Below are 16679 nucleotides of genomic sequence, written 5' to 3'. Positions count from 1 at the left end.
ATTGTGTGAAGTGTTTGTCTTGATTAGAATCCACACTATCTCTTGAATATCTGACAAGAAAGTCTTATATGTTAAGAGGACAGTGGGAGTCTTAAAGGTCTTTAAAGTCTCAAGAAGTAATCAAGAATAAAACCTGAAGTTCTTCACTAGCACAAGACTTGAGTTTTATAACCTATCGTGTTGACATATTTTGTGCCCATTCCAGTTAAATTTGGCTTTGCATATGAGTTGTTAGAGTTCTCAGTTGGTTGCACAACAACTTGGAAGCGATCGTAGGCCCATGAGCTGCCAGGTGGCAAGAAATTAAGATTGAGTTCAATCCATATGAGTTTGGATTTGTCATTATCCTTGTCTTGTGACTATGGTTTTAACAATTCACATGGATAAGAACACATACACCATTAAATCTAAGGGTCATAAGGTTTCTCTCTGATTCATGAAAATGATGGTGAGGAAACACTTCCACGAAGTAGATTTGAAGTAGATAGAAATTGTGATATTTGCATTCTCAAAGTCGTTAGTGGAGCTGTCTGGTTAACCGACACACTAACATGGAGTTGTGAGAAGTGGCAAAGGTCTAAACATTTGAGACTATGATTACGACATCCCTTTTCATAGTCCTGAAATTGTTTAGAGACACCTGTGAGCTATCTAAGATAAGGTGTATGATATTGATAAAGTTTTATCAAAACAATCTAGTATCAGAAATCTGAACTTTGGTAAGAAAGTCAATAAAGTATTGTTTTTTCTAGAAGTTCAGTTGATTTCTGAGTACATGTCAAAGCTAGTGGGAGCATAAGTGTTATGCTAATAATCATCATGTTAGTGGGAGCATGATAATTATGATAAAGGTTGCAAGTTAGCAATGTTAATTATAGAAAACAAAAGATTTCAATTTGGAAAAAGTTGTTTTGCTATAAATAAGGGAGAGGAAATTATACTTCATCTCAAATCTAAAAGCTTAGATTGAGGTTTTAATCGTATTAGTCAAGTATATATATGAATGTTACGTTGGAATGGCTCAACATAAGAAAATTCTAATGTATGGGTCCATTATTTGCGTTCTAAAATTCGATTATGATTACGGCATTCCTTTTCATAATCTGAATTATGAGAACATGGCAAATTGAAATGGAAATATTATAGAAAAATACTGGTTTAGTCTTTATGTGAAACATCATGAATCGTGTCTCATATGCTTCAGATATAGGATCGATTGCATCTGCTATATTCATCCTTTCTAAAATTTTCCAAATGCCTGGGGCATTAAGAAGGGAAAAGGTCTAGAATTGGATATGACTAAAAGGATTAAACAATTGTCGAGGACAATCTAAGGTTTACCAAAGATTGGTTGTTCAAGGACAGTTGCAAGTATAGTGATAATTCTGGAAGGACCATATTGACATAATCTGTAAGGAGGCAACTGTTGTTCAGAAGTGATAGTCAAAATGGAATATGGAAATGTTTCAAAGTTACAAATTAGTCAATTTGTGTAAGATTAGGAAACTTAATGCAAGAATGATGTTTCCAAGGAGTTGATCTCCTTTGGAATGCTCTATAATGTTTGTTGTCAAGTATTTCTGACTTTGTGCATAATCATTACAAGAGGATCAATGCATATAAGTTTAGAATCTAACAGATTTCAGTAAATGGCATGAATTTGGAATTCTTGCATTTGCAGTAAGGATTTGGGACTATGAAAAAAGGATCATTGGAGTTATGTTCAATTGATCTATTTCACAAAGTAAAGATCATATACAAACATATTATGCATACTTGGTGTATGGCATGACTAGTGTTTAGAAAACATAGTGTACATGCTTGGAGCATGGGACAACTATTGTTTTAAATTCAAGAATAAAGTTGATAGCTGAAACAATATACAATGAATAATGTGTAATCATATGGTGATAAATAAAAGATGTTTTATTTATGTTCATAAGTTTTGATACCAAATTCGATTCAATTATTCTTGTGTTTCATTTTGCATGTTTTCACTTCCAGAATAAACTAGGTCATTGTTCTGGATGACTAAGTTATTCAAACCATCCACATTCGGTCATATGTTGGAAGTAGATATGAATTAAGACTGTCATGGGTTGGCTTGTAGAGGTCTAAGATGTTGGACAAAGAGCTACAATACTCATGAGTGCTCATAAGTTCTGAGTATTGGATTGAATCACTTCATGGATTTTATCATGAGTGATCATGAGACGATAATATCTTATATTCTTCAAACCTAGAGATATGATTTGTTACTATGAGTTGGTTATACATTGATTGCACGAAAACACATTGGTAACTCGATGTTATAAAACATGTCTTCGTGTATGATTCAACAAGTAGTAGAACAATCCATACGGGTCGAAGTTTATCCATTCCTTTTAGCTTCGGGATAAATCGATATCTGTGGGCCCCTCGATGATTTGGTGATGACAAACGTAAGTGCTCGACTGAGCCTGGAATGATTTGATTTGTTCAATTAGTCAGTCGTCATAAATCGGAAATCGGGAAACAACAAATGGACAGAGCGAATGATTATAATCCATGTCTCAGTCCATATGATATCTAGAATGGAGGAATATATGATCCCTTATCTAATGGACATGTCATTTGATTTGTTTAGAGTTTGACAGCGAATTTAAGAGCTACGATTACTAGTCGGGATCTTGGAGTCATACTTGAATAATAGTTTTAGACTTATCCAAGTGGGAGAGTGTTGGATTAGGTGTCTAAGCCCATAACTATTATTGGTATGTATTCGACCCGAGAGTAGCATGGTCCATTTGGGTTGCATATCATCAGGACAATTTGTTAGGATGGACTTTTGAGAGAAGGTTATTTATGGTTTATTAATATATTATAAGTAATAATATATTAATATGAAATCATATGTTTTAATTAGTATTGATCAAGAATTAATTTGGCATTAATTTAGTGGTCGAAATAGACTAATTAAATCTATGGGGACTAATTATGATAATTAGTTATATTTATATGTGTTGGGCTTATGAACCATGTTGGACCAAGTTTATGTATGGATACATAAAGAGTTGGGCCACATGAACTCTGGATCATAAAACCCATGGGTATGGATTTGGGTTATATCCATGACCCTATAAATCCCACATATAAACAGGTACTTCATTGCCCAAAATCGCCACTTGTATATTTTTAGAGTTCATGGTGTCTTTTGTGTGCATGGAATTCTCTCTCAAGTTCATCCTTTGTCCATGGTGTGTTGTGATTCCATTTGAGGCTTCCACACTATTGGGCCTAAGCTCTTTAAGGCCAAATACACCAAGAATTCAAGCTCCATCAAAAGGTATGTCATGCTAACAAGTATATTATATTTTTATGTTAAATGCATGCTAGTTGTAAGATTAATACCTTCGAAACGATTTGCATGTATAATTAGTTAAAACATAGATCCAAGGTATTTAGGGTTGTATGTGCACCATAGGATGTTGTAGTATAACAAAACCCAACAAGAATTCCCTTCATGCTACAAAGCCAACGTTTTCACTAGGTCTGTAGAACAAATATCCAAAAGATTGTTTCGGGAAACCAATTGAAAACACATTTCTCACTTCTAGCTGCTAGCTTGTCGTGAGTTTCTCGTCTTACGAAAGCTTCGTTGGGTTTTATGTACTCTAACATCCGTATGGTGCACATACAACCCTAATGCATTGGATCTAATTTTTCTTTAATTATACATCAACATTATTTTTCCAAAGCATGAAGCCAAACTAGCATGCAACTTTGATATATGTATCATAAAAACTAGTTAGAATATTACCTTGTGTAGTAGCTTTTAGAATCTTGGCCTTAAAAGAGCTTAGCACCCCAAGTGTGATTCCTCAAACAAGTCATAAACACCAACAATCAATTAGATAAATATGATAGAGGTTTAGTAGAAATAAAACCGGATATGCTCTCTTGAAATGCAAGTGGTAACCGATTTTAGAGCTTAGGGTACATATTTATAGTGTAGAATTCCAAGAGTCATATGTTTAACCCTAATTCTTACACTTAATCTTATGATCCAACAAATGATTTGGATTAACACTTTATGGACTAACTCATAAGCTACGCCCATCACCGATCATTCACAAATCATTAGCCCAAATCATATGTATCAATGATTTACGTAATCAGTCCCTGTTTGTTTAATAAGTGTCTTTAGATCACTAAATTAATTTTGAACTAATTCTTGACTAATACTAATTAAATAATATGATTTATCAATTAATCGATTATACTTATAATATATTAATAAATCAAAAATAACCTCCTTCTCAAATATTCATCTATCAAATTGTTCTGGTGAAGGCAACTCGAAATGGACCATGCTACTATCGGGTCAAGTACATACAAAATATAGTTATAGGCTTAGACACAAAACCCAATATTTTCCCACTTAGATAAGTCTAATAACTATAAATTCGAATGTAACTTCAAAATCCGATTAGCAATTGCAGCTCTCAAAAAGACATTGTCGAACTCTTATGCGTCCATAAGATAAGAGATCATATAATCCTCTGTTCTTCAGGATATCATGCGGACAAATACATAGAACATAGTCATACTTATTTTCCCGTAGTTTGTTTCCTAATTTCTAATTTTTTTGACAAAGAACTTAATTGAACACATCAATTCAGCCCAGACCGGTCACGACACATAAGTCAAAACAAAATCATCTAGGGGCCTAAGATATCACTTTTAAACCTCTTAGGATAAAAGGAACAGATAAACTTCGACTTATATGCTTGTACTAACTACTCGTTAAATCATACATAATAATATGTTCTATAACATCAAGTTACTGATGTGGTTTCGTACTATTAATGTACAACCAACTCATAATCAACAACTCATATATCTTGGTTTCAATATTATACGATGTAACAACCCGAAATTTCCATTCTGAACAAACCGTTTGAAGCTAATAGAAGTAGAACAGTTACAGTGAAAACTCAGATTTCGAGTATAAGTTTGGCAGTTTTTAGGATATTACACTTAAAGAGATATTAGGAGAGTGGATGCACTAGGGTTTTGTGCAACACTGTTATTCCAATACACTAGGACATTAGAGTTCGTTCCAGGTATAAAAATATTTTCTGCCAAAAATATCTCAGGACTATAAATAGAATTCTGAACCAAATTGGTTCATTTGTTGAATTCCATTTAGAGAAAAGTCAAAATTCTCTCTCACGGATCTTCGGGTTTTTATCCCAAATTGTGAGTAACTCTTTCTAGTAGTGTTAGAAAGCTTTAATTGTGTTCATGACCTAGATTTCGTAGCTAAATCATCCGATTTAGGAGTTTACTCCCCAAGGTGTTCTTGGGCGGTAAACTCCCGAAACCAAGCCTAGATTGTCCCCCGTGATGTACTACTGCCTTGGACTTGTATAGGAGTGTATTAGGGACATGAAATCAACCTAGAATCACCCAAGTTTGGGATTTCACGGCCCAAGAATATCTTAGGCCGTAAACTCCCTTGAACATGCCAAAAATGCTTCGCAAACACCTCCTAAAGCTTAGACTTAAATTAGGACAAGTACCCTAAATTGTTTAAAGCCTAGGAAAACATAAGGAATCATTAATATTGAGGAGTTTACGGCCAAGACAAGTTCTTCGGCCGTAAACACCTATATAGGGGTCAAATGACACTCTAACTCCTTCCTTAAGCCAAGAGACTAATTTGGGCATGTAACTAAATGAGGTTTGGACTAGCTAACACACTTAGAACACCAAGAGTAAGGGAGTTTACGTCCCAAAAGGTTCTAGGGCCGTGAACTCCATAAAATGGTGCCAAATGGTGCCATAAACTCTTCTAAAGCCAAGTACAAAAGCCTAGTTTAGTTCCTAGTTAATTTAGAGACTTTAAAACACCATAAACACCCTCCCAAGGGAGTTTACGGCCGTAAACTCCAAGGGTATATGGTCCCTGGGCCGTAAACTCCTTAAAGGACTTAATATGGCACCCAAACACTTGATTTAGCCTTGAAACAATCCACCACATGAGTTGTATAATTGATAGACATCATTTAGGGGTTTTGTTGAGAGTTTACGGCCAGGAGTTTACTCCCTTGGGCCGTAAACTCCAAGACATATGGTCATTTGACCATAAACTTCCATTAGAGGCCTTGCACTCCTTTGTTGCAACACATTAGCCTCCTAGCACTTGACCAAAAGTGTTTTCCTCGCGTTTAAATGTTTATACTTGTATAATTAGTGTTTAAATCACTAATTATTTATATACATATGTCTTCATATGTAATTAGGATCATTGTGTGTGTCTAAAGTCTTCACTTGACACCGAGCACTTGCCTGATCCTTCCTTACGATAACAGTCCGTTCAATTCCAGTCACTTACTGCAGGTGAGTTCATACCCCTTAAATAATGTTTTAAACTATTTTTAAATGTTTTATGGGGGGGGATACAAGTAGGATCATGCTAGTTATTATATCAATCACATGTGATTAATAAGTAGAATTCTGCTAGTTATTATATCAATCACATGTGATTAATATGCAGCATTCAAATGATTTACTACACATTAGCCGTTTTACCAAACAGTTTCCTTCAAATGATTTTTATAAACATTTTATATGTTTTAAACTCCTTATTACACTGTACATTTTACTCTGTATATTACATTTCAAACTTATTTACAATTGTGTTTCAAACAAATGTTTCTTTATACTAAACTGTTTTATCAAACCCATGTCTTCAAATTGACTTATAGATTGACATCAAGTCGATCTTTTCTTAAAATAATAATTATGTTTCAAATGTCTTACAAAACTTATTTATGCTTTTATATTATAAATTGCATGCCTCTATATGTATAGTTATATAACAAATGCTTAAAAGACTTAGGAAGGCTATCCACCCTATTTCCTTTTCGCGCTTGAGATGTGGTCTGGTGGGATATCGGGTACTCGTCTGAAGGTCGTTTAAATATTAGTTATATAACATATGTACATATATAGTCATAAAAGGTCCTTCCAGTTCATCCCATGCCCTTGGGTAGCAAGAGTATACATCCATGTCCATACGTACCAGTTAGATTACTAGTAAACTACCATATGGGTAGTTTAAGAAGATACTAGAACAATTACTAGAACGCGATATCATACAATGAGTCAATACTTTCTAGAACATTATAGTACATTACTATACTTGCTAGATAGAGAGAACACACATTACAGCTAGCACACGTAGAACATTTCCGTACATTACAGTTACATTAATATGTTAATAAAATTGTGATCCACTGTATGGGATCATGCCTTAATTGTCATGACCCGGGTTGTAGCCAGAGTCTCTTGAAGGGAGAGCGTGAGTTTGCGTATAGATCTATACTGGATTGACTATCCTACACCTTGCTGCTAGCTACAGCAGGACCGACAGGTCTGCGGGGGCCAAACGTCATACCTTATTTTCGACTATACGTTGTCGTTGTTACCAGTCTATAGTATGGTGCAATTTATCACATAATGCCTTAATATAAATCCAGTTTAAGGTAATTAGTACATCAGTAGTTCTTATAGCGCTACGATTTAGTACTACATTAATTTTCCCTGTACACATATTTAGTGATATTTTCACTTAAACTATAAATGTAAAAACTATATTTTGATAATGATAGTTACACTTGGGAAAAATTACACACTTTTACAAGAGACGAACATATGGAACAGTTAAGTCTTGGTAGAAAGACTACATAGAGAATCAGTTAAGTCTTGGTAGAAGACTCCCAGTTATAATAGTAGGAATCATAGGGATTCCTAGGGTTTTTCAAATGTTTACAGTTGTTTTACAAACATTTTCATACTTACAGTTCATATACAAATTGTTACATACAAATTCTTACTTACAAATTCTTACATACAAATTAAGACACTAAATACTTATGATCTCACTAGCTTCAAAGCTGATACTCGCTTTCAAAATTACTTGTATCCTCAGGTCATCATAGACAGGTACCGATGCAAGGAGAAAGGAAGATGGAGCTTGTTCAAGACTCATCTTTCATTTTGATTTATGCTTTAGTGTTTATTAAAAGTTGATAGAACATACTTGTATAATAATTCTATTATTAATGCAATGGATGATGTTGTTGCTTGTTTACTACTTTTCATTGTTGTGATACTGTACATGACGTCCTCCACCCCAGAACGTTTCCGCCGTTCTTGGTTTTGGGGTGTGACATACGATATTATCGTCTCATAATCACTCGTGATAGATTCCATGAAGTGATTCATGTGAGCGTGGGTTTAGTCCAATACTAAAATATTATTTCAAGAGCACTCATGAATGTTTGTAGCAAACTTTTGCAATGTCTAACTCCTTAGACAATCTTACAAAAACCCATTCATGACAGTCTACTTTCATAACCTACTTCCAAAGTATGATTGACTGTGGATAGTTTGAACAATATCATTATTCTAGAAGTCAAAACATGCAAAATGAAACAATATTAAGCAATTGACAGAAGATAGTAACTTTAGTTATAAATAAAAGCTCCTTTTATTCAATCATCAAACATCAATTACATTTAAACTATTACAAGTTTCTAAATATCTATCTAATCATTAAAACTAAGATCATCCTTCAGCCCGATAGTCCTAGCGTGATACAAATGCTTCACCCTACTCAGTCCCTTCGTAAGAGGATCTGCTGGGTTTTCATCTGACGATACCCTTTTCACTACGAGGAGTCCTTCTTCTAGTCGATGTCTTATGAAGTGAAATTTTTTGTCTATGTGCCTGGATCTAACATGATCCCTTGGTTCCTTGGCTCAGGCGACTGAACCCTCGTTGTCACATAAAATATCCATAGGCTCCTTTATAGCCGGTATAACTCCAAGGTCTCCAATGAAGTTCTTTAGCCATATTTCCTCCTTCGACGCTTCACTTGCTGCTATGTATTCTGATTCGCATGTTGAATCAACTACAGTCTCCTGTTTGGAACTTTTCCAAGTCACTGCACCTCCGTTTAAGGTAAATACCCAGCCCAACTGAGAGCGGAAATTATCTCTGTCGGTCTGACAGTTGGCGTCATTATACCCTATCACTCTCAAGTCATCACATCCACCGAGGGTAAGGACCCATGCCTTATTTATCCGCAAGTACTTAAGAATGTTCTTTACTGCAGTCCTGTTGGAACCTGAAAGTGAACCTCTAGCAATCCTAAGTACATATTCTAAAGGCTGTTGATTCTGAAGGAAGATGTGATCCGGAACCTGTCCGAAGCTGGACAAAAGGAGTGAAGTATTTTGAAGAGGAATACATTTCGGAGCTGATCATGAAGTCCGGAATGTATGTTGATCCGGACCGAACCTTCATCTCCGTAACATTACTTATACAGAATGTAGTGTCTATGTATTTTGTGCATTAATTACTTTTGTCTTTTATTGTGATTTAACGTTTCATAAGACTTAGTTTAAAGTCGATTTAGGACAATCAGAATGTCAGACTTGTGTCTTTTGTCCGGTCCTATGTAAACTCTTGGGTTAATTCACTGTAACATTCTCTCCTATTTATAGGAGCATTCAATACAAGTCAACAATGGATCTTTCTCTTACTTTTGGCATTTACTCTTATCACATTAAAAACATTCTTCTTTTTTTCATTAAATTGACGTTACCTTGATCATTATCTTCCTGTTCTTATTTAATGTCTTGATCATTTATTGAACTGATTATCTAAGACTTGACTAGTGTTTCCAGTCTCGACTTGAACATCCATTATTAAGAAGACATTGATCTCAAGCATTCACTCAAGGTTTGAGTTCTCAAACCTTGTCCCTGAGCAAAGATCTTGTTCTCACAATTGGTATCAGAGCTTGAGTGGTTGTCCTTTGAATCCATAAGATCATATTATAGTTGGTTTGAATTTACCTTGGTATTTCAACCATTTCTGTGTTAAGGATAAAAGTTCTTCTATATACCACATAAGCTTGAAGATATGTTGACTTCAATGGCTGCTACAAATCCTCAACAAATGATTTCAATGCAAATCACAAATAGCATGGGTGGCCCTACACGTGCCCCACTGCTAGTTGTGGAAGAATATGATCATTGGAAAGTTAGAATGGAAAGGTTTTTACTAGCCAAAGAGAAAGGTGAACAAATATATAGATCCGTCAATGAAGGCCCTCATGTTCCAGTAAGAACAGTTGTAAGAGATGTAGTTGCTCAACTAATTTGAGAGGATGAAGCTCGTCCAGCCCCTCTAACTGCAGATGATGTTAAAAAGCTACATGCTGATCAAGTTGCCTTCTCAGAAATGGTGTTTGGTGTTCCTCCATCACTCTTTGAGCACATCAAGCTATGCAAATCAGTCAAAGAAATTTGGGACACTCTTCAGGATCTGATTGAAGGTTCCGAAAATATGAAGGACAAACGGCTCACCTCGGTTGTCAATGACTTTGACTCATTCACTACTACTCCAGCTGAATCCGTCGCCTCAGCCTCCAACCGATATCTAATCGTTTTCAACAACATGACTGCTCATGGGATTGTTCGAACTCCTCTCTAGTACAATCTCAAGTTCAGTAACAGTCTTGGTAAAGGATAGGGAAATGTAAAGTCTTGTTTTCAAAGCAATGGTTCCTTAAAAAAATTGAAAATCTATCAACTTTTTGATGAGCTTCAAGGACATGAATCAAACGTTGCTCAAACCATAAGAGAACTTTCCGGAGGACCACTTGCTCTAGTCAGTTCTTTTGAATCAACCATTCCGAACCCATCTGCTCCGGAAGCTTACAAACCTACTGTTCCTTTGACTCAGTCATCCTTAACTTCTTTACCCACACACATCTATCCTGACAATGATTCTTAAACCTCGGATTCTGAACTCCATTTCCAACAAGAGTTTGCCTTACTGTCAATGAAATACAAATGTCCTTTCAATCCCTCTTACAAACCATACCAAAAAAGATTCAACGCTCCTCACCAAAACCATCCTCAGCCATATTCTGCTCCGGAGCCAAAACACACTTCCGAAAATCCTCCTGCATACTAGCCTAACCTCACCAAACCAAAATCAGCCCAGAATCTTCTCAAAATTCCAACTCAGAAAAACCAAAGATCTTGTGTTATAAATGTGGTCATGCAAACCATTTTGCAAAAGATTGTCTAGCTGATGCTCCACAAAAATCAAAAGTCAAAGACTCAGCTTATTATATCTGAAAAGCATAAGAAATGGCTGAAAGTGAGAAGACATTTGTCACTATAGTTTCAAGAGATATCGTAGGATATTGGTCATCTGGAGATGATGAAGATTTGGTGTCTGGAAGAAATATATGTTTGATGGCAAGACAAACAGTTGAATGTGATGAAGGTTATTGGTCTTCTTGGTCCGAAGATGAAGATGATGTTGCTAAACCTCACTACTACTACATGGCTACTAACGATCCACCAGGTCGAAGCATTGTTCAACAGGTAAAATCCATGATTTCCGATAACAATTTAGATTTGACTTTATGTGAACCTTATCTGACCCAAATCCAAACAGATATGAACACCATCTATAAAGACTATGAGTCTGCCATAGAAGCTAGTGAGAAGAAAGACTATGAACTAAGTCATCTTAGATTACATTTTGAGGATAAGAAATTGAAAATCGAGTCTCTAGAGCATGAACTTGTAATGTCAAAAGATAGATGTATCATTTTGAAAGATAAATTTGAAATCACTTATTCTGAACAAAATATTTTCATTTCTGATAACAAACGTCTCAATGCCAAAATAGATGCTTTGCATAACTCTGTAGACATGCTTGAAGCTGACACTCGGATGACTCATAATTTTCGTCATCCGTGGTCCAAAGCTTCTGGTCTCAGAAGCGAGTTTCCGAAACCAATCGTTAGTCCCCTGAAGGAATTGCAAAATTTGAAATTCATGGAAGAGGTTCCGAACATCAAAAATTCGGACACTCCTGTTTCTCCATTGTCACCCCTTCCGGAGGATAAAAGATCTTTTGAGTCCCTAATTCCTGTGTTCCAACCAATAGTTTTCAAATGTCCTGATTCCACGCCTCTTACGCCTCTGATAAACTTGGACTTGAATCAGACCAAGAAATATCATTATATTCTTCCAAATTGTGTAGACCATGTTCCTAAAAGCAATCACGTAAACAACTGTGTGATTGAGGAAATTATTCCTGAAGCAACTGAAGTCAATGCCTCGGAATTCGTATGGGCATATTTTTATGATAAAGTTGAAGTCTCAAGCAATGTGTCCTCTGATTCATGTGAATCGGAATCAATAGGTCTTTCAAAGACCAAATTGGTTCCCATTACTCCTAAGTTTACAAATCCATCTAAAGGACAAACTTCTGGATCCTCTCCTCATCCAAAGAAGAAACCAATGTTGAATAGAAAAGATATTGTAGATCCTAAGGTAGAAGCTAGAAATGCTTTCAAAAAGGAAGACAAGATTAGACAAAATTCCAGGTTCCTTGCCAACTCTAAACCAAATTCATTTCGGAATCCTCGTGTCTTCACTCATAGTCAAAACACTTTTCTTCCTACAAGGATCCTGAAAAGACCTTCCGAATCTTTTGCTCGTTCGGAATCTAAGGATGTCCTTTGCTCAATCTCAGCTCAAGCTCATGTTAATGTCAAAACCATTCAAAATACTTCGCCAGCACCTCCAAAAGTTTCATCTGTCTTTATTGCAAAATATGATGCAACAATTTTTAAACCGAGAATTTCAATGAACAATGTGTCATCAAAGAAATCCACAAGTTCAAAACCAATGTTTCAAAATCTTCAAACAAAAATCTTGTGTGGAAATTCAAAACATCTGTTAATAAAGCAACTGTCTCTGAGATAACAAAAAGTGTCAATCCTTGGATACCAAAGTTCCGAAGAAGTCAGCTCCTAACCCACAAGTAGTTGAATATGACTACTGGATAGATGAAAACACATTAGCATTCTGTATTTTTCCAAAGAACTCAAGTAATCTCACCAAGAAACACGTAGTTGTTCCAAAGTGAGAATTAAAGTCCAAAGTCCATGCCTACGTCCCAAACTCTAAATCGGAGCCTAAAAGCTCCATTGTTCACTAATTTTGCAGGCACTTTGTGCTTCAGAACAAGAAACAATATGGTATATTTATAGTGCTTGCTCCATGCACATGACGGGGCAGAAGGATTTTTCTGCGAGATTTAAAGCTTTCTCCAAATGCTGGTTATGTGACGTATGGAACCAACTCCAATTCTCAAATTCGTGGTTATGGAACTCTCACCAATGGAAATGTCTCTATCTCACAAGTTGCTTATGTAGCTGACATGAAACATAATTTGATAAGTGTTTCCCAGCTCACTGACTCAAGTCGACGTGTTGAATTTTACAAAAAATATAGGTATGTGATGATTGAAGATCGAAAGAATTTTTGATAAAGTCTCTTCGCAACAAAAACATGTACCCACTTGACATCAATATGATTATTGGCAAACCGCAACTCTGCCTTCTCTCCAAGGTTGTTTCTGAAGTCAGTTGGTTATGGCACCGAACGGTCGCAGATCTGAGCTTTCAGTACATGAATGATCTTGTATCAGGTGAAATGGTAAGAGGTTTACCTCTTCTCAAGTTCAAAAAAGATCATTTACGTGCTGCATGTGAGTGTGGTAAGCAATCGAAGAAGGGTCATCCTATTATCATCGAAAAATCCATTTCGGATCCATTAGAACTTTTAAACATTGATCTTTGTGGACCATCCATTGTAGAATGTCTTCATCATAATAAATACATTCTTGTGATTGTTGATGACTGTACAAGGTACACCTAGGTATTCTTCCTAAGGCTGAAATCTGAAACAGCCTCTGAGCTCATCAATTTTACGAAAGGAATAGAAGTTCTTATCAAACTCCCAGTTAGAAGAATCTGAAGTGATAATGGTTCGGAATTTGTTATTTCCACCATTGAGAAGTTTCTTACAGAAAGAGGAATCTATCACAACCTCTCAACTCCCTACACTCCACAACAAAATGATGTAGTTGAAAGACGTAATAGAACACTTGTTGAAGCCGCTCGATCAATCTTGAACTGTCACACCCCCAAACCAGAACGGCGGAAACGTCCGGTGGTGGATGACTTCATGTATAGTATCATAACAACGAATATAATAGTGAAGAAAGCAAACACAACCATCATCAATATAATTGAAAGAGTTACATCATAGAGTAAGTTTACATGTTTCATAATCAATTACATCATGATGACAAAATAAGTTTTGAGTTTAACGCCATAGCGTCCCGTCCTCGAAAGCAGTTGATTACTTGTTTAGTGATTTCCTGAGAATACAAGTTGTTTGAAAAAGTGTCAACACAAAGGTTGGTGAGTTCATAAGTGGTTTAATTGAGAAATAAACTGTTTTCCTTGTAAAAGCAATTAAGTTGTTCCAAAAAATCCGATATTTTCCTTAAAGACTGAATTTAAAGTTGCTATGTTATGAAATAGTGCATCCTAAAATTCCCTATAGTTTACTTCTATAATCTCCAAGTATATATAAGTTAAATAAAATTAAAGTTAGATAAAACGACGAATGTAATGGGTCTGCCCTAGGCCCACAAGCAAACAAGGAACAGGAAATAAAGCGGACCCACCAATTCTAAGTCAATCATGACTAGATTCTATATAACTCTAGCATATACACTTAGAAATTATAGCTAAAAACTAACAATTCTAGATGGGATGTAGTCTTAAAACCAAAGACCGAAACCAAATCCAAGGGTAGTGTATGAAATAGTAGTAGTGGCTGTGAACAAAAACTATATATATCATAGTTCATCGAATAGTGATAGTAGTAGTGAACATGAACTATGCATATTATAGTTTATCGAATGTGATGGTGATGGTGAACATAAACTATACATATCACAGTTCATCAAATAGCGATACTGGTAGTGAACATGAACTATGGATATTATAACTTATCAAAATTGGTGGTGATGGTGAAATCCCTTATTGTAATAAGTTCCTAGTGTAGATGAAACATAAACTACACCTATTATAGTTTATTATATTGTTTAGAATGTATATGCAACCTAATTATACCGTTTATAATTAGCGTACTTACTTGTGGGGGGTGTAATAGACTTATCTATAATTATTATAGTTTGTCATAGTTATTCGTAGTGGAAGTAACCCCCTTTTTGTATATGTGATACCTTTAGTAATGTGTTTATTAAGTAAATGAATCATAAATTATATTTGTTATAGTTTATCAAAATAAGGGTAGTTTGTAGTATTCATAAACTAGATTTGTCTTAGCTTACCAAATGTTTGTATGTAATGGATGTACATTTGTTTATAACAATTTATCAATTACTAGCCTTAATATAGCAAAAAACCATTTGTTAACTGATGTATGTCTATATAACAAGACAAAATGACATATATGGTAGTAACATATCATCACATGAAGGTTACACACCTTGCTCAACAAATTACAAGGTGTAAATGAAATTGAAAGCATTTTTCTAGTATTACCATTTCTATTAGGTTTTAGAAAATTCATTGAAAAATCATTAAAGGTCCAAATCAGAATCCGTAAATTCTGAGAGTTTGGAAAATGAGTCTAGTTTGGTCGTAAATTTTAACATGATTTTTAGAAACCTCCAACTAGGGTGAAACAGATTATAATCATAGACTGGTCCGGATGTTTTCTAGAAAATGATAGGTAGTTTTGTAAAAATCACCATAAATGGTAGAAAAATCGTGTGGAGATGTGAAAGTAGTCATTTTAAAGATAAGAACTGGAACTACTTGCACCTAAAACAGTTTTGAAAACTAAAATGTTTAAGTGGACCAAAATAGTCCCTGAATGGAGTTCAACTTTTCTGATGAAGGGTGTTAAATGAGTTTAGTTGTGTTTTTGGTGTTTTAACTTGTATCCCCCCCCCCCTTAAAACTTAAGAAAAACATGAAAAGATAGGGTTATGAACTCACCTTGTGTGATTTCAGTGGATAGATGTTGAAGGAGAGAAGTGTTCAACTCAAGAACACTTGAAGGTTGTCTTGAAGATTCGAGAATCTAACACAAATGTGATGGAATTTGTGTAACTAATCTATGATTTTGAGTAGGAGAATGTGTAATAATCATAGGAGATTGAATTATACTTACCAGGAGTGAAAGAAAACTTGATGATCAGCCTTGGAATCCCGAAATTGAATGAGAAAGTTTGAGAGAAAAGTTGTGTTTGATCTTTGTGGGAAAGGAGAGAAGTGTGTGAGAATGAGGAGAGAGAGGGGTTGTCCACCTATTAGGACGTGATTATGAGTGGGAAAAGTACCCTTGAATGACCAGGCATGGTGGGGAGGGGTGTGAGTTAGTCATGGAGTGGGGGTGGGTGGTTTCTTCTGTCATAAACTAAAGTGAAGTCAACACTCCACCTCAAGATTTTACATTAATAGATTTTATTCATAAATAAGGATTTTCCTAAAAATATGATGAATTTATTAATTTATGGGGTCTTATATGTCAAAATATGAGTTTGGGTGAAAATCCCCCGTTAAAATAATTAAAAACGTGCTAAAAACTGAGTCGTGGCTGAAAGCCGGTGAGAAATGAGAAATTCCGAAGTTCTTGGTGAGGGTGCGGTCATCAGTAGCCTTGGAACCGGAGTGGGTCGACTGCTGATGCGGATCCGTGGAGGAG

The sequence above is a fragment of the Lactuca serriola genome, chromosome 3 (assembly GCF_051521515.1).
Source record: "Lactuca serriola cultivar US96UC23 chromosome 3, Lser_US96UC23_V15, whole genome shotgun sequence".
Classification (NCBI taxonomy): Eukaryota; Viridiplantae; Streptophyta; class Magnoliopsida; order Asterales; family Asteraceae; genus Lactuca; species Lactuca serriola.
This window is presented reverse-complemented; position numbering follows the sequence as displayed.